This window comes from Sciurus carolinensis, chromosome 3, assembly GCF_902686445.1.
Source record: "Sciurus carolinensis chromosome 3, mSciCar1.2, whole genome shotgun sequence".
NCBI lineage: Eukaryota > Metazoa > Chordata > Mammalia > Rodentia > Sciuridae > Sciurus > Sciurus carolinensis.
The window spans coordinates 66,214,688-66,238,803 of record NC_062215.1 but is presented as its reverse complement, the minus strand read 5'-3'; the positions used below and the strand labels follow the sequence as shown (position 1 = coordinate 66,238,803).

The 24,116-nt window shown below is 45.2% G+C and overlaps 1 non-coding gene across 1 annotated transcript; it reads left to right on the top strand.

The window, feature by feature from the left end:
* Positions 1 to 18,285: 18,285 nt before the first annotated feature.
* LOC124981503 (U6 spliceosomal RNA) lies at positions 18,286 to 18,392 on the top strand. The gene has a single exon (XR_007108021.1). It is a non-coding gene; the product is annotated as a U6 spliceosomal RNA (small nuclear RNA).
* The last annotated feature ends 5,724 nt before the right edge of the window (positions 18,393 to 24,116 follow it).

Sequence of the window (24,116 nt, the reverse complement as noted above, 5' to 3'; positions counted from 1 at the left end):
GAGACCCTCTCTCTAAATTAAAAAAAAAGGGGGGGATGGGAGATGTGGCTCAGTGGTTAAGTGCCTCTAGGTTCAATCCCTGGTCCAAAAAAAGAGTTAAAACCTATACAACACTGGACCCTTGCTCCCCCCTGGACAAGATAAGTTGAGTTCCTGATAGTGGTGGGGTGCGGTTTTGAAGTCTCCCCATACGTGTGATTGGATCACTTTCTGGTTTGGCTGAGGTTCCAATGCCCACAACACTGGATGGTTCCTTGACTCAGTCTTGACTAATTCAGTAGGTGAGGATATTTCATTTTAGTTCACATTGCTTTGATGGCTAACTGGCTGGCCATTTTTCTCATTAATTTTCCATTTATATTTCCCATTCTGTGAATTTTTTGTGTTCTTTGTTCATTGAAATTGTTTTTCTTTCTGATTTCGCATGCTTTTCATAAAGGATTTTAAGTCTTGTCTTATGTTTTGCAATTATTTCCCCCAGTCTTTTATTTTGCCTTTTAATTGTATTTATAATTATGTGGATGAATAGAAGTGCTTAATTTTTATCCACCTTTTCCTTTGAGTTCCTGTTCCTCCTTGAAACATTCCCATTTGGTTTTTGTGACCTCTGTGTAACCTAATTTGCTCTCAGCTTCTCTATATCCCGTAAACAGTTTAGGGATGTGGTAGAGAAATGTCTGAGTTATAAACGCTTTCCTTCCCTGTCTTCATTTCTTCATTCCTCACAGAAAATCTGATAAATAGTGGTTTAAAGTAGTGATTATAAAGCTTTAGCATTTATCAGAATCACTTGGAGGCCCTGGATTCAAGCCCTAGCACTTAGGAAAAAAAAAAAAAAATCACCTGGGGCATTGGTAAAACTCAGATTGCAGGGTTCCCCCACCAAAGCTTTAGGTTCTGTAGGACTAAGGTTGAGCTTGGGAATACGCACTTCACTTCTGTTCCCACCTGGTGCTGACGCTGCTGGTCTGGGAACACACCTGGAGAACCATTGGCTTAAGCAGTTGAGACACTAGATTATCTCACAGAACAAACAGTTCAAGATGTTGGAGATCCCAGGGCTGGTTTCGCATCTCAATGATGTAAGGCTCCCAGCTCTTTACTGTTCTCAGCCTTTTCCTCAGACTAGCAAGATGGCTGCCTCAATTCCAAGCAACTCATGTAAACACCAGCATTTTAAGAGGAGGAAGGTGGAGGCTTGCCTTTTAACAGGAATGGGCATATGGCTGCCTTGACCAAAACCTGCACACAAATACCTCATAAGAAGGGATGATAGATTTTGGTTGGCATACAGACTCTGCTCCCTCAGGGCTGCCCAGAATTAGTTGAAAGGTGGATGATCCAGGCCCTTTGACCCTCAGGTCTAGTGACCTGTCCTCTCTCAGGATTTTTTTTTTTTTTGTCCTGAGAATTGAACCCAAGGGTGCTTTACCACTGAGCCATATCCTCAGCCCTGTTTAATTTAATTTTAATACTTTATTTAGAGACAGGGTCTCACTAAGTTTCTTAGGGCCTTGCTAAGTTGCCAAGGCTGGTTTTTTTTTTTTTTTTTTTTTTTCTTAAATTTATTTTTATTGTAAACAAATGGGATACATGTTGTTTCTGTTTGTACATGAAGTAAAGGCATACCATTTGTGTAATCATACATCTACACAGGGTAATGGTGTTTGATTCATTCTGTTATTTTTTCCTTCCCCCCACCCCTCCCACCCCTCTTTTCCCTCTATACAGTCCCTCCTTCCTCCATTCTTGCCCCATCCCACCCCCCATTATGTGTCATCATAGGCTTATCAATGAGATCATTCGTCCTTTGGTTTTTTTGAGATTGGCTTATCTCACTTAGCATGATATTCTCCAATTTCATCCATTTGCCTGCAAATGCCATAATTTTACTATTCTTTATAGCTGAGTAATATTCCATTGTATATATATACCACAGTTTCTTTATCCATTCATCAATTGAAGGACATCTATGTTGGTTCCACAATCTGGCTATTGTGAATTGAGTAGCTATGAGCATTGATGTGGCTGCATCTCTGTAGTATGCTGATTTTAAGTCCTTTGGGTATAGGCCAAGGAGTGGGATAGCTGGGTCAAATGGTGGTTCCATTTCAAGGTTTCTAAGGAATCTCCACACTGCTTTCCAGAGTGGCTACACTAATTTGCAACCCCACCACCAAGGCTGGTTTTGAACTTGTGATTCTCCTGCCTCAGCCTCCCGAGTTGTTGAGGATTATAGACGTGTACCACCACACCCAGCTCAGAATGTCTTTAAGAAGGACCCAGTGTCAAGTTAGCTTGACCTGGAAGCTGGTTTTGATCTTGGTTTCACTGAAGTAATTGAATTTCTGCCTTGTTTCCTGGTCCAAAGGTTGGACTGGTCCCCTGTTCAGGTATTTGGATACTTTCTTAGCTGAATTCCTTACTAAATGACTGGCCTGGGTCTCTCTGAGTTAGAAAAACATTGGCCTGGTGCTGTGTTGATAGTCATGTTAAGCACCACCTGCCTGGATTCCCCAAGAAGTGCCTTAGCTCCCTCTAGCCTCCTCCTGCCCTAGAGCAGAGGACGCAAGTGGGGCCAGGAGTCTGAAGGTTTACTTGGGTCAACTGGGTGCTTCATTCTGCCTGCTGATCCAGGGCTCTTCTGTTGTTCATTTGTGGAGTTTGAATGATTGCCAACCTTCCTGGGAAGGTCAGGGTGGCTCCACTGACTCCCTCTGGGATGGGAATTGGGAGGAAGTAGTTTCTACCTTGGTAGGAAATACCAAGGGCTGGAGAAGTGGGCCACAGCAGTGTCTGTAAATGCCCAGGTGTAGATGCCGGAGAGAATGAGGTCACCTATTACCAGAGGGGTCACAGGTGGCTTATCAGTTAGGATTTCTAATAGTCCTAAGTGAAGAAAACTGGACTCAAACTGGTTTAGATAGAAAAGCTAACTGGGAAGTCCAGGGTACAGCTGGCTTCAAGCATGGCCCATCACGTCTTTCCAGGGGTGTGGCTAGGATCCAGTGCTTTCCATCTTCAGGTTGGTGTCTTCTGGGTTCATTTTCTTCTCAAATGGCTCTGCCCTCCTGGTTGCAGGAGCTCTGGGGGCTACATCCTTCCCATTTTCTTTCCAGAGGAGAAAGAAAATCTACATTCCTGACAGTACAAAGGAAAGTCCCAGAAATGAGGCGTGCTAGCCCCAATTAGCCTGATGTGTTTTGTGGCCCTTCCCTGAAAACAACCCTGGGCACCAGGGAAATGTGGTGTGTGGACTGGTCAAGGGTTGGGTCATAGGAGTCAACCCTAGAATTGGAAGAATCAACCCTAACCAAACTGCCTGGCTGAAAACAGGGTGAGAGTACTTCCTTGAGGGTGCTGGAGGTGGGGATCACCCCACAAATGTCCACTCCACTGGACTAGGGGGAGTCACAACTGAATGCTCATGACAATGGATATTGTGATCTGAATACTTATGATCAATGGGATGAGAGGAAGGGGTGGCTAGGGACGGCCTGGCCACCAGGAATGTGGCGTGGACTGGTCAGGCCAGCAGAGTGGACCAGGGACTGACGGGCACCTGGCTCTGGTCTTTCTGCTCTCCAGGCTCTGCCCCAGCTTAGTTTGCAGATCTAGTACCAGGTCATCTAGTTGGGGGTCTCAATGCCTCCAAGGCTGCCCCCAAGCTGTAGGTAGCTCTTCCAGACCTGGGATGAAAGTGACATCGTCCTACTCGGAGAACAGGACTCAGTCAACCCGCGTGTTTATTCTTTTGGCAATAAAGATGCTGTTTGGAACATTCATTGCCACTCAGGACAATGCCTCCTTCAACAGTCCTTTGGGCTTCCTGCCCTTGTTATTTTCTGTAACTCAAATATAATTTGTCAGCCCCATGTGAGATATTGCAGCTTGAATTTAGTCCCGGAAAGAAAAAAGGAAAAAAAAAGTCTGTGGCCACAGATGCATTTCAATGTTTTCTATCATCAGAAGACAAAACCAATATAAAGCTAATATTTTTCCTTGTAGGGCCAAGGACAGCATCCAAGTTATAAATCAGTATTTCTCAGGTGCCTGTTGATGTCAATTCTTTTTGCTACCTTTATGACTTTTTCCCCTAATTATCATAGTCACCATTGTGTTTAGGCTTGGGAGCCTCCTAAACCCTTTTGGAATCAGTCAGAGTAAATTCAAGGGAAATACATAAATAACATGTGATTTTTTTGGTTTGTTTTTCCTTATGCCTTTTTTTGTTTTCCCCCAGCATGGAAGAGAAAAATGTATAATACACACATAAACTTGGTCTGATTAAGATCAATGAAGTCCTCTCATTTACTCTGCTTCTGTCTTTGTTCCCCTCCCTCCCACCCCCACCTCCCCTCCCTCTCCTTCCATTGTGAAAAAAGTGTTTGATCCTCTTTCTGAAGTGGAAGGAGCAATGCTGGAAGCTCAGAAGTGGCTGGTAGAACATGCCTGTTTCTTGACTTCCTCTGGGGTGGAAATTCACTTAAAACTTGCAGTTTCCAAAGTGGCTGCCAAAGCCACAGGGCTGGGAGGGAGGAGGGGACGGCAGGATCTTGAAGGACAGGCTGGAGCCAGGCAGTGGGGGTGGGGAGCAGGCTGCCTCCAGAGCCCATCCCTTGAGAATATCCTCTAGGCCTAAAAGGGAGTGTGAGTGAACTGATAAGAGGCCCAGTCTGAGCCTCTGACTGCAGCAGGGAGTGAGCTGTCCCTGTCCCCTGAAACTCGCTGAAGGAGCTGGGGGTGCAGTTTAGTGGTGGAGTGCTTACCCTGGGTTCAGTCCCTAGCGCCTCAAAAACTAACACCCCACAGAAGCTGCCCCTTTCCTTCATTAAGTGCAGTCTCCACTTACAAAGCTCTCTGTCATCTGGATGCACCCTACCTGTCCTCTGTCACCATTAGTCCCCAGTAACACGCCTGGCTTCCTTCTCTTCTCCCAAGACATGCACACACGTGCTTGTCATTGGATCTGAGCAGAAGATGTGAACTTGAGTGCTCCATCCATTTCCTGCTGTTCTGGATCTTGGGGCCAGTCATATCACTCTTCTCAGCCTTGGGGTCCCTTTAAGCAAAGCAACTAGTGGATGTTTCCTGCATTCCGACAGCGCCTCATCTGTTTCCACCCATACCATCTCTTTGGTGAATGTGAGTTGATTTCCTCTGCGAACATCCCCACCTCACTTGTGGTCCCTGGACCCTTGGGTAGAATTAGTTCTGCTCCCAGATTAGCAGCAAGACCTCTGGTCAAGCCTGAGATTAAAGAATGCAACACAGGGTGTCCCCTGCACCTGCCCCACTCTATTGGGTCCCCATTGGGCAGGGGATCAAAGCTGGTCCCAGTGAGTGAATCTTAGGATTCCTGCTGGAAGTGCTGGACCCAGACTCTGGTACCTTTTGGCTGGATTTGGTCTGGAAGGATGTGGTTGCCAATAACTGAGCTCAAGGATCAGGCCCGGGAATGAGCATTCTGAAGGAGGAGAGCGGAGTTGGGGGAGAAAGCTACCTGGTCCCAGTGAGTGCTAGGTGCTGTTTCCCATGCCTGGGATGACTGCTACCTGGCTTCCTTCTGTTCCTCTGTCCACATCCTTCCCGATCTTTTAGGCCAGCAATGCGGCTACCTGCTGTGGGACCCTCCAGCCCTCATTGGCCCCCACTGCTCAGGACAGTGACAGATCAACTCCAGGTTATCTTGGGCCCAGTGAGTCTCCCAGGTCGGCCTCTGGGAAGCCCTGGAGCAACAGAAAATGTTAACTGTATAACATCCTTATGGACCGGTCTTTGCAGAGATTTTGTTTTTGAAGCATTTAATGTCTTCAGGCCCACAGAAGGCAGGTAGGGCCAAGGAAACAGCAGTGGCTTTTGATCCCAAGCCTGGCACTGCCCATACAGCCTGGGCAGGCCATCTATGTTTTATTGGCTCCCCTTTGCTCAACCATGACCTGAGGTTAAGCTGTTTCCCACATGTGCTCCTATTTATCGAAGCGATTGGAACAGAGGTACTGGGGGATGTGTACCCCCATCCACCTCCCTGGTGCTGCTGGAGGCAGGAGATCGCGGAGAGATTCATACACTGGGGATTGGAATATCTGGGGACAACCAGCATCCTAGTTTACATCCATGATACTATCCTAGAGTCCTCTCCCTTGCGGTGGGCCCAAGCTGTAGTAAATGACTAAATAGTTCAGCCGAGTTTCATTGTGGTATGACAGTGGACATGTCCAAGTCCCACGCCAGATGTGGCCACCTCCAGGAAGGCTTCTCTAGTCCTCAGCACTGGAACACACCTGTTAGTTCTAATGCCGCTCCCCAGCGTCAGCCAACTGACTCTGGTGTGGAAAACAGCACAGCAGGCTCTCGGTGATGGTGACGTTTGCTGAACAAGCTAAATGCATAAATTCCCATCAGTTCAGCAAGGCAAAAGAAACAGGGAATGAGCCCTCAAGGCTGCAGCAGGGGAGGGACCCAGAAAGGAGCCTGGAAAACCCACAGCTGACTCCAGATGATGGAAAGCAGCCCTGATTTCTCCTTTCTCCTTTCAGTTTTCTTTTTTTTCCAGCAGAGTCAGTGAGCACTTGGACTGGAACTTAGATCTGGGTTCAAGTCCTAACTCTTATACCTACAAGCTGAACAGCCTTAAGCAAGTTACTTACCCTCTCTGAGCCATGAGAATGCAGCCAGGTTTGCTTTCATTCGGACTTTGCTCAGATGCAGTCTTCCTTGGAGCCCCTTGTGCCCCTTTGAAGCCTGCCTCTTCCCTCCAGGCTGCCAGCCATTTACACATCTGAGAAATATGCTAGCCCATGGAAACACACGGCCTCCCATCTGCCTGCTCCTCACGCAGGGGATTAAAATCTGTCTCATTTTCCCAGTTTGGAATGCTGGGTATTTGGTCAAGGATTCAGCTTCCTTTTTTTATGAGGCTTTAAGAAAACCCGAATTAAACCCTGATTTGTTTTTAAAGATCAGAATTCTTAATCTTTCAGTATTTGGCTCATTTTCTTTCCAGGCTTAGAGAGCAACATTAAACAGACTCTGTTTCTTCGCATACTCTGCGTTTTCTCTGGTGCGTTGGGGGTTGGTGCTGGTGGTGGGGAAGGGCAACATTGCTTCATAAGACAAACATCTGGAGATCGCCAGGAGTCTTGCTATACCACTTGAGCTTGCTGGGTGATCTTGGCCTAGCCTCTTGACTTCTCTGGGCTTTCATGTCCCCATCTGGAGAGTGAAGGTGGGGGGAGGGCATCAAGGCCTGTGCACTCTTTTAGAATTGCCATATTTCAAATGGGGACTCAGGGGAAGGGACTTACCTAAGGGGATGTAGCTACTTAATAGAACCCAGGGCCCTGGTTTCTTTTTTTCTATTTTTCTTTTTTTTCCCTAGTAAATATGATTGCTTTTTTATTTTTTATTCTTTTTAGTTATACATGACAGTAGAGTGTATTTTGACATATTATACAAACATGAAGTATAAATTCCCATTCTTGTGGTTGTATGTGACGTGGAGTTACACTGGTGGTGTATTCATATATAAACATAGAAAAGTTATGTATGATTCATTCCACTGTCTCTCCTATGCCCATCCGCCTCCCTTCCTTTCATTTCCCTTTGTCCAATCCAAAGTACTTCTGTTCTTCCCTTAGCACCCCCTTCCATTGTGTGTTAGCATGTGTTTATGAGAGAGAACATTCCACCTTTGTTTTTCTGGGACTGACTTATTTCACTTAGCATGACAATCTCCAGTTCCATTCATTTACTGGCAAAAGTCATAAAGTCTTTATGGCCGAGTAATATTCCATTGTGTTTATGTACCACATTTTCTTCATCCATTCATCTGTTGAAGGTCACCTAGGTTGGTTCCATAGTTTAGCTATTGTGAGTTGAGCTGCTGTAAACATTGAGGTGGCTGTGTCCCTGACGTGTGCTGATTTTAAGTCCTCTGGCTCTACACCAAGGAGTGGGATACCTGGGTCAAATGGTGGTTCCCTAGGGCCCTGGTTTCTGAGAGGATTTCTATTTCATGGGGAAACCCCATTTTTTTTTTTTTTTTTTTTCTGAGAAGAAAAATGGGACCAATATGCAATGGTTCCTGTATAATTATCAAGCCTCTTCCTTCATGGGGAGAGTTCAGTAGACTTCAAGATGAAATTTGTGTTTTAGGGGGTATGAAGAAGAAAGAAAATCTAGAAATGGGGAATTAAGACCCATGGACACTAATTCTGTTCTTTATTATTGGAGAGACCCAAAAGAAAAATCTGATTCAAATCAACATAGTGTAAAAGCCAGCAGCCCTCATGACATTCCCTCCAGCTTCTGAAGACGGCCTGTAGGGGGACAAACCACCTGCGTCTTCCCAGGACCAAAGGGTTTCCCGGGATGTGGTGCCAAAGCCTGGAAGGTGTGGGAAAGTCCCAGGTGAGCTGAGATGAAAGGGTCATTCTGATGGCCAGCTGGTGAGAGAAGAGAAAGGCCTCCCAGCCCGGGGAGCCCCTCCTCTACCTCCATGCTCCCAGTTTGGATTTATTTTGGTACCAGGGACTTAACCTTCTGAACCACACCCCCAGCCCTTTTAAGAAATATATTTTATTTAGAGACAGGGTCTCCCTGAGTTGCTTAAGGCCTTGCTAAGTTGCTGAGGCTGGCTTTGAACACATGATCCTCCTGCCTCAGCCTCCTGAGCCACTGGGATTATAGGTGTGCACTACCACACAGGGCCGCAGTTTAGATCTTAAGTGTCCCCCAGTGCCTATGTGGTGGAAGCTTGGTCCCCAGTCTGGTACTATTAGGAGGTGGAATCTAGTTGAGAGGCCCTCAGGTCATCGGGGTCATGCCTTCAAGGGAGATTGGGGACCCCAGTCCCTTCCTCTTTCTCCAAGGCCATGAGGGAAACTTACCTCAAATATTCCTGTTGTGATATGCTGCCCCAGGCCCCAAAGCAACAGGGCCAATTGATCTGGGACCCCTCAAAAGGTGGGCCAAAGCAAAGCTTTTCTAAGTTGATTATCTCAGGTATTTTGTTACAGGGATGGAAAGACATCTAACACATTACCATGCAACTTGGAGAGACTCGGGTCCTGTGAGCCTGTGTTCTCATCTGGCAATTGGATTTATCGATATTTTTTTTCTAAAATTTTTTCAAGTGTGAGAACCACTGTTTTGTTTTATTATGTAGTCAGTGGTGGGGATCAAACCCAGGACCTTGAGCATGCTAGGTGAACATTCTATCATAGAGCTACACCCCCAGCGCTGGAAATTGGATTTAAATGAGATAATTAGTGGTGCCTACTTCAACATCTGGCACAAAGTAATCACCCAATGAATGAATTGCTGGCTTTCAATGGGAGGGGGGCTTTCTCTCTCTCTTTTTTAAAATTGCAAGCATGTGGAAGTAGAGGTATGACAGTGTGTTTAAGAAAGGAATGTAAACCTTATTATCCCACTAGCTCAGGAAGCTGAGGCAGGAGGATTGTGAGTTCAAAGCCAGCTTCGGCAACTTAGCAAGGTGCTAAGCAACTCAGTGAGATCCTGTCTCTAAATAAAATACAAACTAGGACTGGGGGTGTGGCTCAGTGGTTAAGTGCCCCTGAGTTCAATCCTGGTATCAAAGAAAAAAAAAGGAATTTATAAAATCATGCAGTGTTTTCTTCAGATTTTTGTGCTTTGGGGTAACTTACCACACAGTGCCTCTTGCTGAATTCTTGGGCAAAGTAACCATGTTATCGCTACTTCCTCTTTACTAAAACTCCTAGCAAAGTCTTGGGTGAGCTCATGTGTTGGGGGGCAAATAGAGAGGTCCAACGCTAACCCTAAGTGGCGGGCTGGCACAGTAAAGGGCTGTTCTGTTAGAACTTTGTCTGGTACCCCAGATCTGCAGAACTCTGGCTGTCACCCTTATTTCCACCTGAGACAGGTGACCACCTGCCAAGGCTTTCCTGTGTCCTAGGTGAGAGTCCATGCTTGGCATCTCATGGGAGCTCAGTGACTATTTCAGTCCTGCCAGTTTGGGTTCACGTCTCAGAGGACTCTGAGGCTATCTAGGTCTTCCCGTGACACTCAAGGCTGGGTTCAACTCGGGTTTGGAGAGGGAGTGTCGGTTGGACGGGAAGCCAGCTTCCTTGATAGGGAACAGATGATTTTCCCTCAGAGACCTGGAAAGAAAGCCCCAAACCCTTGGCTCAAGAGCTTCTGAACTACCATACCACTGTTGGCAGCTGGGCTCTGGGTTTTAGCCAGCTTCAGTCAGTAAAGGTCAGAAACCCTGAAGATCAAAGTCAACTGCCCCCAGACCTCCCCAACGCGTGTATCCTGGGGTTCACAATTAGAGCCCTTCATCTCCATTTCTCTGCAAGTCAGCAACTGGTTGCTGTGGCTGGGAGCCACGCATCTCTGCAGGCTGTTTGGAGGGCCGGGAGTTAAGGTTTTGGCCTCCTGGCTTTCCCTAGAGGGTTTGAGTAGCCACAGGGGAACTGTTGCCTGGCCCTCGTGGACTGAGCACCTACTATGTGCCCAACATTATGTCTGTAGCTTTAGGTGCTTATCGCCATCTGGTGTGCTGTTTTACATAGTTGTGTGTTTCTGTCCATCTTCCCACTGTATTCAGGGGGAAGTGACGGTCTTCTTTAAGTCTGTATCCCTGCCCTTGGCTGTCTGGTACTTATCAGGTGCACAATAATTATTTGCTGGCTGGCTGACTGGAGCTCCAAGGGGTTGGGGAACCTGATTCATTCCACACAACTAGTGCAGAGAAAGTGGAGCCCAGTTGTATCTAACACCAAAATCTCAATCCCTGTGCCAAACTCATGATTAATCTAGAAATAAGACAGAGAAATAAGATGTATCCCTCCCTGTCAAAAGGTTTACTTACTTACTTATTTAAAAAGCCATTCTAAAAAATAGAACATTTGCGAAATGGGAAGAGGGGAGAAATCACCCACATATCACCACCCTAACAAATTACAAATACATTTTTTGTAATTCCTTTTATTTTTTTCTAGAGATGTTTAAAAAACTTATTAGTAGTCTTGCATACAAATTCACTTCCTAATCTTTGCCTTCCATTTCCCTTCCTTGTCTTCGTTATTCTCACTTTAAATGATCGTGTAATAAATCTTCATAAGCAGCGATGTCCCTGTAAACCATTCCCTATGGCTGAGACTTAGGCAGCTTCTATTAAAAGTTACATTGGGATAAGTGTCTTTGGGAATGAGCTTAATTCTGTATTTTGGGATCGTTTGTCATTAGTTTCTTAGAGTGAAATGATTGAGTGAAAAGAAATGTCTTTCCTAGAGAACTCTGGAATCTCTGAATAAGGAAGAGTCTCAGTCCTTAGGAATGTCTCCTCAGGAATGGGAACAATGGTTTATTGAAAAATATGACATCTTTAAACATTCCCAGTGGGACTCTCACCTACATGTTGGAATGTTGCCATGACAACAGAAGGGACTTGGTTTCACTAAAAACAGGCCCAAGGAACACCTCAGGGAGCTGGCAAGGAGAAGAAGCCATGCTTGCTCTACAGGGGAGATTTCCTAGGAAGGAAGGTTGAGTAATCTAAAGCAAAGCTGAAAGCAGTTTGAAATAGGTCTCCCTCAAATACATCTTATCCTGCCCTCCTGGCTTGGCAAACAGCATACAGATGAGACCCTTTTTCTAACATCAAGATCAGGACTACTGCCTGATAGTGCTATAATTGCTGCTGTCTTTTATATCAAAGCTACTTTTAAATCAGCATATTACAGTGATGCAATCACATCAATGTTTGTGGCAGCTCAATTCACAATAACTAAACTATGGAACCAATCTAGGTGCTCTTCAACAGATAAATGGATTAAAAAATGTGGCATACACACACACACACACACACACACACACACACACACATACACACACACAGTGGAATATTACTTAGCCTTAAAAAAGAATGGAATTATGGCATTTGCCGGTAAATGGATGGAGCTGGAGAATATCATGCTAAGCAAAATAAGCCAATCCCCAAAAACCAAAAGCCGAATATTTTCTCTGATATGTGGATGCTAATTCACAATGGGTGAGGCTAGGGAAGAATAGATTTACTTTAGATTATGTAGATGGGAGTGAAGGGAGGGGAGGGGGTATGGGGGTAGGAAAGAATGAATCAGACATTATTACCACATGTACATACATAACTATGACCGGTGGTATTCTACATCATGTATAACCAGAAGAATGAGAAATTATACTCCAGTATATATGATGTATCAAATTGCATTCCACTGTCATGTATAACCAAATAAAACAAAATTTTTTTAAAAATGTGAAAAAAATTATGAATTAAAAAAACCTACTTTTGGAACCAGGGCTGATGACTGAGAAGCAAGTAAAATCTCCTGATCTAATTCAAGGTGTGTGCGGATGGTAAAGGCATATCTCATGTGGTTCAAGAGGAGACAGAAATTTCAGCTCTGGCTGGGTGTCCACTTCCCTGTGTATACTGGGAGGGGCAGGCCATGGTGCTGGAAGCTTCTTTGGTCATTTTGTTTACTATATTTTCTGTTTAGTGAAATTGGTTCTTTGGTTCTTTTTCAAAGCTACTACATTGCCTTTTTTTTTTTTTTCAGGTTTAACTTTTATCTTTTTGGAGTAGGCAGTCATTTTATGGTTCTGTCTTGATAGTGCCAGAATCTGGAGTCCCTTGCATTTTCTTTTGTCCATTTTCCTACTGGCTTTCACTCATGATGTCATGCCTCCTTGTGTACTTGGTCATCTTTGAATGCAGAATTTGTGTTTGAAAAAAATATTTGTAGAAGTAACTTGAGGTCCAGAGTAATGTTGTCTTCCTCTAAAGAGGGCTTTAACCTTCTTTTTTGGGTGTCTAAGAGAACTAGACTATGAAGTAATATCCATACATATATATGTATGTGTATATATATATGCATGTGTATATATGTATGTGTATATATATGTGTGTGTATATATGTATGTGTATATATATGTATGTGTATATATATGTGTATATATATATGTATTGTATATATATGTATATGTATATATGTATGTGTATATATATATGTATGTGTATATTTATGTATGTGTGTATATATATATGTATGTGCGTATATATATATATATATATATATATATATATATAAAAATAATTTTTTTGGTATTAGAAATTAAACTCAGGGATATTTTACCACTGAGCTACATCCACAGACCTTTTTATTTTTTATTTTGAGATAAGCTCTTGCAAACTTGCTGAGGGTCTCAAGGCTGGCCTCAAATTTGTGATCTTCCTGCTCAGCCTCTCAAATCTCTGGGGGTTTATTGGCAAGTACCACTGTGCCCAGATGAGATGATTTGATCTAACTTGTGACTTGAAGTTCCTGGACTCTCGAATGTCTACAAACAGGATAGTAATCCTCACAAGAACTACTTTACTTCTGACTTGCTCTTTACCCTGGAATGTAGTTCTGGAGGTTTTGTGATTTTTTTTCCTTTTTTTTCCATCTGCGTCCTCTAAAATTTCTACATACTAATTGTATAACATTATTTTAAATTAGAACAAATAATAATGCAAACAAGGAATATAGTTGATATTGTTAGTCTGGTTTTGTTTTGTTTTGTTTTAGAACTAGGGATTGAACCCAGGGGTACTTAACCATTGAACTAAATCCCCAGCCCTTTTTATATTTTATTTAAAGAGAGGGTCTCACTGAGTTGCTTAAAGCCTCACTAAGTTGCTGAGGTTGGCTTCTAACTCGAGATCCTCCTGCCTCAGCCTCCCGAGCTGCTGGGATTACAGCATGTGCCACTGTGCCCAGCAGTCTGGTTTTTTTTTTTTTTTTTTTTCTTTTTGCATGTGAGAGAGCCTAACTAAGATGAGATCTCAATTATCTGCAGGTAATAGGTATGTGTGATTGATTACATTTGCCTAAAGAAGGGGTGTTAAGGAGACCCACCTCTATTTGAACCATGAACAAAATGCACAGAGGTTGCAGCCTGCTGCTCCCACTTGGTGACCTCAAGGCCTCCACCAAATTATCTGCGTAAATGACAAAAGTGCCCTATCCTTCCTATATAGCCCCACAGGTAGTAGACATCGCCACTCAATCCCAACACTTAATTTACATCTTCTCCATGTACACACTTTAAAAATCATTGGCCAAGTCGGGCATGGTGGTGCATGCCTGAAATCCCAATAGCTCAGGAGACAAGAAGATCCCAAGTTCAAAGCCAGCCTCAGCAACTTAGTTAGTCCTAAGCAACTTAGTGAGACCCTTTCTCATAAAATAAAAAGGCCTGGGGGTGTGCTCAGTGGTAAAGTGCCCTTGGATTCAAATCCTAGTACAAAAAAAAAATTAAAAAGGGAAAAAAAAAGAAAAAAAAAATCACTGGCTAATTCATGAACGGATACTATGGGATACTTTGAATGGACCACAATTTGTTTGATCATTCTTCTAATTTTGGATATTTAGGTATTTTCCCCTTATTATCAAATATTTATAATGAACATCTTGTGCCTAGCTCTCAGACAGAATTTTGAATTATCTCATTGGGGTAGATTTCAGTGGAACAAAGGGTGTGAACATTATCAGGATTTTTGATACATATTGTCAAATAAGTTTCTAGAAAATGTACTCTGATTAATATGCCCACCAGGAGCATGCAGGAGAGCTGGCTGTGTTCCTTACCAGCACCGAGTATATAATTAAAATAAAAGCCAGGGCTCTGGTGTACACCTGTCATCCCAGTGGCTGGAGGCTGAGGCAGTGAGCTGGTGGCTTCCTGGAGACAACTGAGGGCAACCCCAGGGCCAGGTCTTTCCTGAGGTGGAGCTCCTAAGCAATGTTGGGATGTTTCCTTTTCCTTTTGGCACTGGCGTTGACCTACAGAAGAGCAGCTCTCATTGACCCAAACCCCTGCATTTGACCTTGAGCTAGAGAACTTAAAATGAATTTGCATAATGCTTCCCACTTCCCAGGACCTCATCTCCCCTCATGACAGATGTGAGGAGCTTGTTTTTCTGACCTTGACCTCGTAGACTTCAGGCACATGTGCTGGAGCAGAATAAGGAACGGCCTGGATGCGGGAGGCCTGGGTTCCTGTCCTGATTCTGCCACTGATTGGTTTTGGGCTGGTCTTTGTCCTTTGTGTCCAGTTCCCTCTGGGGACTGGATGATCTTCTAGCTGCAACATTCTAACCATTGTGCCCCTTTTGAGTCCTAATAATGGCCACCAGAATGTGGGCCGTCAAGGTCATCTAACATGGAAACTCCTGACATTCCTGTTCCCTAAGCTGATGAAGAGGAGGATGGTGGCATTTACTGAGCACAAGCATTGTGCTAAAGGCTTTACACATGTCACCTTGCTGAACTGCCACAAAACCCCTCTGAGGAAGGGGCTGTTACTGTCCCATTATACAGATGAGGAAAGGGAAGCAGAGTGATTAATCAGGATCCAGGCAGGCTGAACACAAAAGGAACCACTCCATCTGTAGTACTTTTATGAATTGGATATTCCTTCTTTTTTTGGTTATGTTGAATAGTTTTTCAGTGACAGGAAAAATTAGATCCAGTTCCTGTAGGAAATGAGATTATAAAAGAAGAATGAATTCGAATGGAGAGAGGGACCTTGAGAGAGTGAGATGGGCGTAGTGTGTGTTTGCCAGGTCATTGCAGGGTCTTTGGTATCAGGGCACATGTACCCAGGTCCCCAGGGAGATGACCAAACCCACGAGCACTGGTTTGATTTGAGTTCTTCAGGGGGACTCTGGTTGCCCCAGGCTCTAACGGGGAACCACTAGATTCTGAAGTCAGCCTTTAGGACTGATTTGGGGTCTGGCTTGTGGATGAGCTATAATTATGTCCATTATACCTGTCTTGAATGATTCACAGGAGATGGGCTTACGTAGGAGCAATGTTCCTCTTAATTTTTTTTTTTTAATTTACATTTTCCGGTGACTCACTGGAATTGAAAATACAGTCTCATTGACTGGAGATGAAAAAGTGGGGAGGGGAGAAAAAAGGGAAAATGTCATCAGGTACACTGAAGATAAAATTGTCTAAATTATGTCCAAGTGATTCTGGGTTCATGTTCTGTGGGTTCGAATCTACCTCCTACTCTCTGAGCCTCTTGACTCTCCTCTTCCTGGAAGTGGGAGACAGCCCTGCAGCTGACTGAATGCAGGGGAGGTAAACCTCACCCTGGTGGGTTTGTGCCTTGAGTCAGAAAGATCTGGGTTGAAATCCCTGACCCTCATGCTTGCTGTGCGACCCTAGGCACTTTCTTTTGCTTCCCTAAGCCTCAGTTTTCTCATCTGTAAATTGGGGAAAACCATGCCAGTTTAGCAGATTGCTGAAAAAATTAAATGGTGGCATCTGGCGGAGAGTAATGAAACACCAGCCAATATTTATTAATGCTTTTCCCTCGCTGTGTACTTTATCTGCAGCATTTTGGGGGGGGGGTGGGTAGGGGGGATTGAACCCAGGGATGCTTAACCACTGAGCCACATCCCCAGCCCTTTTTATATTTTATTTAGAGACAGGGTCTCACTGAGTTGCTCAGGGCCTCACTAAGTTGCTGAGGTTGGCTTTGAACCTGTGAACCTCCTGCCTCAGCCTCCCGAGCCTCTGGGATTATAGGCGTGCACCACGGCGCCCGGCTATCTGTGGCATCTTGGTGCTGACAACAGCCCTGCAGGAGTTGTCTCGTTCCCTCAGTTGACAGATAAGGTCGTTAAGAGACCTGACCATGCATGCAGTTGGTGAATGGCGGGGTTGGGGGAACTGGAGGCTGGGTCTCACTGACTTCAAAGTTCAATGTAGCAAAGTATATTTTGTCCCCCAACTCTACTTATTCCCATTGGAAATGGGCTAGAATGTACCTGAGTTTGAGCACTGCCCCCCAACTTCTCTATTCCTGGTAATGGCCCCACCAAATACTCAGGCACCCCCATCAGAAACTTGGAGTCATCTTTGACCCCTCCACTCACCTGGCCACTCAATTCCATGTCACCACTGCTGGTACCATCCCAATGGGCCTAGGTGAACACCTGCAGGTTCCATGAAGATCTGTTGCTACCTCTCCTTCCCCTTGACCTCTCCAAGCTCCACCTATTTGCTAACCTCCCTCCCCATGTAGTCAATTTCAGTCACCCTCTAGTTGGTGTCTTCATGTCATTGAAGACATGTTATTTCCTCCCCAAAACCTCCAGAAGTTAATGTGTCAGTCACATTTAGCACCCTGTCCTTAGCCCGGTGCTGACTTTTCTCAGGGAAGGGAAGTCCTTCCCCGTCTCTGGCCCTGGTTTCCCTAGCTGTGGAAAGAGCCCTGAGTAGTTGCTGGGTCTCTGGCCCCTGCTGCCTGGGGTGCCTGAGGAGCTGGTGGCTCAGGAGCTCCCTCCCTCCCCACAACTCCCTTCGGTGCAGTGTCAGAAGGAAGTTGGCTGGGAAAGGTCTGTGGGTCAGTGGGTCAGCCAACAGCCTGTCCGAGCCCCAGCCTCTTAGTCATCCTGTCCAGTCAGGGCTGTCTGTCCACAGGGATTGCCACCAACTCCTTTCTCCTCCCACCAAAATAAGCTGGGCTGAGGCGGGGAGGTATTTCCCTACAGGCTTATTCAGAGCTCCTGGGCACTTCCTGCTGACCTCGGGCTGGTGGGCTTTAAGGGGGCCTCCCTCCCTCCTCTTTCCCAGAGGAAATCCAAATGTCCACTGCAGCCCTGGACCTCATGCCAGAAGGGGAAATGGGGCAAGCCCAAGGTGGAGCCAGAAGCTCTAGGACAGGCCACTGAGAGGCCCCATCAGGGCCCCGGATAGGGGAGGACCCAGTGTGGTTGGTGCCTGATGTGAGGTGTGGCTGCTTGTCCCAGCGGCAGGAAATACTGTGAGAAGAACTGGGGCAGCCCTAGTGTCAGAACAGAGGGCATTTGGTTTGGTCCACCAAGACTAATGTGTCTGCTACTGCTGCAGGTGCTAGGGACAAAGGGGATAATATCTCCATCCCTCAAGGAGTTCATAGTCCTATTGTGGACACAGATATAATCCTGTGACTTTGAGGAATGTCAACTTATGGGAATCTAAACAGGAAACATTTTTATTATTTTGTGCTCTCCATCACACTATGTTGAATTCTTACTTTTCTGTCCTGTGACACATTCTGGGGAACTTTTATAGCTCCCTGGTCTAATTTTGGGGTTGGTGGTAGTGATGGTGGGGCCTGGAATTCTCTTTAGGGTGTGGAGATGCCAGGTTCTTAGACACTTTTGCCTTTGGTGTTGGACCCTACTTCTGGGATGGTTCAATCCTGACGCGAGTGCTGGTTTTGGCAGCATACGTACTGAAACTGGAGCAACATGGAGACTGTTAGCATGCCCCCTGCACAGGGATGATGTGAAAGTTCATGAAGTGTTCCACAATTTAAAAATCCATGTACCAACCTAAGATAAACTGATGTATTGGGACCTGAGGGAGGAAAGAGGGGTCCACCCAGCCTGGCCAGGGACCGGAAATGGCTTCTGGGCTACCCCACTCCACCTCATGCATAACTGGTCTTGAATCCCCTCAGGGGAAGTCACTTGCTTTTCAAGATGATGTTCTTCGCCTCCTTAAGTTTCCTCAGAACTCCGAGCACTGGTTTTGAAGTCACTGTGAATGTGAAGGCAGGGACCCTGCGTCTCCAGTGCCTGTCAAGGGAGGTCAGAGGCAGTGAGTGAATGAAAGAGCAGATGGCGGTTGAGGAAGTTTGTTCTCTCCCATCTTGGTTGGTGGGATGTCTTGGGATCCTGGAAGAGTTGAAATTCTTTGGGGAAAATTTTAGAAGGTGAACATTGCAGGTTGAATCATGTCCCCTCAAGATTCACATGTTGAAGCACTAATCCTCAATGTGACTATGGAGGTAGGGCCTTTGACTAAGCAGGTAACTGGGGTTCACTGGTGGCTACTTGTGGGGCCTTCATCTGCTAGGACTGGAGTCTTTCTAAGAAGAGGCAAAGGTAGCAGGGTGGGTGCTGTCTTGCTCTCTCTATAGGTGCACAGAGACAAGGCCATGTGGGCATCCAACAAAGGTGGCCATCTGTAAGCCAGAGAGACTCACCTCAAACCAACCCTACTAGCACCTTGAACTTGAACTGTCCAGCCTCCAGAATAATGAGAAATAATTTCTGTTGGTTAAGCCATCCAGTTTGTGGGATTCTGTTATGGCAGCCCAAGTGGACTGATACTGTGAGGTGGCCTGGCCTGAGCCAGGGGCCAGGGGCTGAGGTGAGCTCTGCCCAGTCATGTGGGGGCTTGTTCCTGGTTAGTTCCCTGAAACCCCTTCTTCTGCAACTAGGACCCTCTCTTAAGCATCCACTTCCTCTTCCAGGACAGCCCTCCAACCCTGTCCCTCTGCATTCCTCTTAGAATAAGCTCTCAATTCATGCAGCGCCATGCTGTTCCCTCCAAGGTTATGCTCATGGGACTGTGTCCTTTCTGATGACATGCGCATGGATGGTCTATTTATAACAATGACTCACACATCACCTAAACTTCTTCAGGAAGAGTTCGGCTTAGGAGCAAACTCCCCTGGAATATAAAACAATTTGTGCTTGTAAATGATCACCATTTCATCTTCACAAGGTCACTCATCCTTGGCCTCCTCTTGACCTTGGTGCCAAATCATTTAGTGAGCCCCCCACCACCATCCTGTCTTGTTTATCAAGAATCTTGCTGACCCCATGACCTGTGCAACCACGGAAGTTCCTCTTGAGTATTGACCTTGAGCCCTAGACTTCCTCGCTCTGCAGATGGGAAAGTCTCCGCCGGCCCATCCCCCTTTGTTTGCAGTTGTTCCTTGTGAATGAGCTCAAGGTGGGATGGGGGCAGGGAGAGCATCTTCTCCCTGGAGTCCCCAACCCTGGCCTGAGACTGCCTTCTCCAACCTTGCCTCTCAGGATCCCAACCTTTGGCCAGTGTGGTACCCACGGTGAACCCTTGTGGCTGCTGCTTGTGGTGCCTGCGCCGACTTTAAAGGGACTGATTGACAGGAGGGCCTTTACCAAGCACAGCAGCTTTCCCCTCTCTCCAGCAGGTGTCTGTAGAGGGGCTGCTACCTCCCTTGGCAGTTGGGCTCCATTGTAGTCAGGTTGGGAGATGCGATGTCTCCCTCACCCCAATTTCTCTTCTTTATAAATACAGTGGAGCCCCTGAGGAGTGGGATCCCTTGGCTTCCTGGCCATATTCCCACCCTTAAACTTTCTACATCTCTGACACTCTGGCCTCCAGCCCTGTCATATCAGTGGGACACAGATCATTGTGGACTGTGGTCTGTGCTCTGACCTCCATCACTGTTGACTGGCTGCTGTCGCTCGGTCCAGGGTGCAGCCTCTGCCTGCTCTTCCTGTGTGCTCCAGTCTTTTCCATCTGGGCTTCCAACACCCAGCTTCACTCTGGCTGGCCCTCGACTCCTTCAGGCTTCCCTTCTCTCCTGTTGGTCTCACCAAGTGACCACAGACTGACTTCTGCCACCACTCTGCCTCATGTCACAGCAATTTGTCTTCTCAGAGTTTGTCCAGGGTAAATTCTTTAAGTCCCAAACACTGGTGGTCTCTTAGTGGTTTTGACATCCATGACTCTGACGCTCCGTCCTCTCCTGGTCCTGGAACTTCCCTGGACTCGCCTTGCACCCTGCTTCAGGCTTCCGTCTCTCTCCTTTACATGGCAGTCCACGGGATGCCCTGCCTTCAGGCTGGTGACTAACCCATGATGCCACTCTCCTGTGAAAACCCTCACTCGCATGGCACATAGGCCCCACATCTGGTCCTTCCCAGGCTTGTGGCCTCGTCTCCTGCCCCATAGTCACACCACCATCCCAAGCCCATCTTCCGACTACCTGAACCACTCGCCCTCTCCCAGATTGATGTTCTCACCTCGCGCCTCTGCCTGGGCATATCATGCCTCCTGTGCCCAGAATGTTCTTGCCGCCCTCTTCCTGTGGCTGAGAGTCCTGCTCCTCCTCCGTCAGGATTCTGCCAGGTTGTCCTTCCAGTAGACAACCTTCTGGGGCCAACCTTTCCTCTCTGTTGGGGCGAGTGTCTTCCTTATTGCTCATGGCTGAAATCCGTGTGTTCATCTGTCTGTCTGACGACTTCTACCACTGACCCTAAATTCCACTGCACCTCCCAACCTGACATTCCAGTCTGGGACCAGATTCCTTTATTTTATGCTGTCCTGGAGTGATTCTCTTCAGAGCACTTATCTTAGTTAGTACTTACATAAAATGAATGATTATTGGATTAATGTCCATCTCCCCGACCAGGTTGGAAGCTACATGAAGACAAAGCATTCATTTATTAATTTAATTAATTAATTAATTAATTAATTTTTTGTGGTACAGGGGATTGAATCCAGGGGTGCTTAACCCTGAGCCACATCCCCCGCCCTTTTCATATTTTAGTTAGAGACAGTGTCTTGCAGAATTGCCTAGAGCTTTGCTAAATTGCTGAGGCTGGCTTTGAACTCACCATCCTCCTGCCTCAGCCTCCAGAAGTGCTGGGATTACAGGCATGGGCCACGACGCCTGGCAGAGAATTTATTTTAAATAGGGGTATTTGCTTTTCTTCTGGAATACTTTAAGAGACTCCCAAACACCTCTAAGCCACTATCCAACTTGGTTCAGTCTCACCATTTGCTGTATTTGCTTCTGGTGCCTTTTTTTTTTTTTTTAATAAGACTAAAACATGATTGAAGGCTTCTGGGTTTCAATGCATGTCTATAAAAACTTACTTTTATTAAATGTTTAAATATTAAGTAGTAAAAATATTTAAAAGATGTCTAAGAAAGAGTGAACCACTGTGTACCCACTACCCCATCAGAGAAAAAGAAAATAAGTGTCCCTTAAATCCCCTCTGGGGCCCTCCTCCCCGCTGCCCCTTTCCCTCTTCTCAGAGGTAACCATTATCCTCCATTGTGTGTATGATTTTCTTGCTTTTCTTTATACTTATACCAAATACACTTGTATCCCTAAACAATGGGTCATTTAGTTTTGCTGTTTTTTCAAACTTTATATAAATGGAAACAAAGTTGTATTCTTCCATGACCTATTTTTTAAAAAATCGTTTTGTTCTGTCTTGTACCCTGTAATCATTCATTTTCACTGATTATTTTTCTTCTCTTACGTGGGCATACTATACTTTACCCATTTTCTTCTTGCTAGAAATGATAAACATTTAGTTTGCTTTTCCTCCTTCTCTACTAGCTGCCTTTCCCTCCACCCCCGCTTTATTCCTCTTACAAACTGCTGCAGTGAGAATCCCCCTGTGCACATGCGAGGGATTCTTCCAGCTGAAGACCACCGGGAACACACCTGCCATGGGGTTGCTTGGGTCATAAGGAAATGGCCCCCTTCACTTTTCCTGGATGTTGCCCATGATATGGTTTGAATATGGTTTCTCTCTCAAAGGTTCATGCACTGGAGGCTTGGTCCTCAGTGAGGCAGTGTTCTGGTAGAACCTTTAAGAGGTGGAGCCTGGTGCTAGGTAATGAAGGCATTGGGAGTCCAACCCTTGAAAAGGGTTAACACTGATCTCATGGAATGAGTTAGTTCGTGTAGGAGGATTATACTAAAAGAATGATCCTTGCCCTTGAATCTGTGTCGCTTAGTTTCATCATATGATCTCCCTGCTTTACTCATGTTCCCCCCATAAAACTGTCCACTATGTTGTGATACAGCCACAGGGGCTCTCATAAGAGCTGAGTAAATGCTGACACCATTCTCTTGAATCTCCAGAACTGTGAGCTAACTAAACCTTTCTTTTTAAGTTACTTAGCCTCAGGTATTTCATTATAATACCAGAAAATAGACGCATGCAGTCTGCCTACATTCCCACAGGCAGTGTATCTAAATTCTAGTTGCTCCAAGATCTCACTAGTGCTTAGTCTTCTCAGACGTCAACAACTTTTCAATGGGCACAAAGTGCCATCTTGTTATTTTCCTAACTACTTGTGAGACTGAACATCTTTTCATGTTTTCTCTTTGTACTTTTCTATTCACATTTTTTGCCTGTTCCACTTAGTGATTTTTATTCAGAATTGATTTGCTGTATTTCTTCATGGGTTTGAACATGCATCTCTTTCAGGCAAATGTCTTCTCTATAGTTAGTCCTTCTTCCTCTTTTTTTGAGGGGACTGGGGAGGGAAACCAGTTTGAGATTTGAAAAATTATAGCTGAACCCATAAATCTTTTCCCTTGTCTTCCCCTGATCCCCAGTACACAAACCTCACATTGCTACTTTGGATGGCTTTTGAACAAATGCAGCCAGCTAGGGGACCCATTTCCCTATCATGTTATAGAACACATCTATCATCCTAGTAAGTTCCTTCTTTCTCTTTTCTAGGCAAGTACTGTCTTGACTTCTTTTATTATATCTCAGTTTCACCTGATGTAGAACTTAAGGTAATGGAAACCATACAGCAAGTGTGTCTGATTTCTTTTAATCAGCATCATGTTGTAAGGTTCCGTGTTCCTGCATTTCTTTTTGTTGATGATTAGATGTCTGTTGTATAAGTCTACCACAGTATGTTTACCCTTTTTCCTGCTGATGGACAGGTAAGTTGTTTTCAGTTTTAGGCTCCTACGAATAAAGCAGCTATAAACATTCTTGTACCTGTCTTTTGTGGATTGGCTTTTGTTTCTCTTGGGCAAATGCCCCAGAGTGGAATCGCTGGGTTATAGGGAAGGCACATATTTAGCTTTATCAGATATATTGGGCTTTATCTTTTAACTCTATTCAGGACACTGTCATTGGATTCAGTCTCTTCCTTCAAGGTTTATGCTTGCTTAAGAGATCCATTTCTGCCAGACCTGATGGTGCATGCCTGTAATCCCAGCGACTCAGGAGGCTGAGGCAGGAGGATAGCAAGTTCAAAGCCATCTAAGCAACTTAGCAAGAACCTGAGCAACTTGGTGAGATTCTAAAGAAAAAAATAAAAAGGGCTGAGGATGTGGCACAGAGGTTAAGCGCCCCTAGGTTCAATCCCCAGTACAAAAATAATAAAAAATTTAAAAACATACATATATATGTATATACATATATATATATGACATCTATATATGTGACCCCAGGTCATATGGACTTTTTTTTATATTTTCTTCTGAAGGTTTTCAAC